The sequence below is a fragment of the Chrysochloris asiatica genome, unplaced genomic scaffold (genome assembly GCF_000296735.1).
Source record: "Chrysochloris asiatica unplaced genomic scaffold, ChrAsi1.0 scaffold00105, whole genome shotgun sequence".
In the NCBI taxonomy this organism is placed as follows: Eukaryota; Metazoa; Chordata; class Mammalia; order Afrosoricida; family Chrysochloridae; genus Chrysochloris; species Chrysochloris asiatica.
Window position 1 is genome coordinate 10,224,274 of NW_006408623.1, and position 860 is coordinate 10,225,133.

The window sequence follows — 860 nt, forward strand, 5'->3', positions numbered from 1 at the left end:
TGTTGATAGTTGATCCAAGAAGAATGAAGTCCTTGACAACTACAATCTTTTCTCCATTAATAAGGATGTTGTTTATTGGTCCAGTGGTGAGGATTTTTGTTTTCTTAACATTGAGATGTAATCCATACCGAAGGCTGTGCTCTTTGATCTTCATCAGGCATGTTTTAAGTCCTCTTCATTTACAGCAAGCAAGATTGTATCATCTGGGTATTTATCCTTTAAAGGCTGGCTTATTTCACTCAGCATAACGTCTGCAAACCCCACCCATACTGTAGCATATATCAAGACTTCGCTAAGTATATGGACCACAGTTTGTTTATCCATTCATCTGTTGGTGGGCATTTAGGTTGTTCTCACTTTTTGGCTATTGTGAATAGTGCTACAATGAACACTGGTATGCAAGTCTTTTCTTTCGTACCTGCTTTAGGAGGGAACCAGCTGGGGCACACGGTGGTTCTATTTTCAGTTTTTGGAGAACAACCACACTACATCCCACAACAGCTGTTTCATTTGGTGTTCTCACCGGCAATAGACAAAGGTTCTCCTACATACCCACCAGGGTGTGTTACTAGCCGTTTCTTTGTTTTGTTTTCTTTCTTAGCCTAACCATTGCAGTGGAAGTGAAATGGTACCTCACTGTGGTTTTGACTTGCATCTCTCTGGTGGCTAATGATGCTGAGCATGTTTTCATGTGTTTGAAGGCCATGTGAATGACCTCTTTGGTGGTCTTTTCAACTTCTTTGCCCATTTCATGATTGGGTTATTTGTCTTTTGTTGTTAAATAACTGAAGTTTTACATACAGTTTGATTATTAGATTCTTGTGAGAAATATGGTTTCCCAAGATAATGTCACAGCCAGC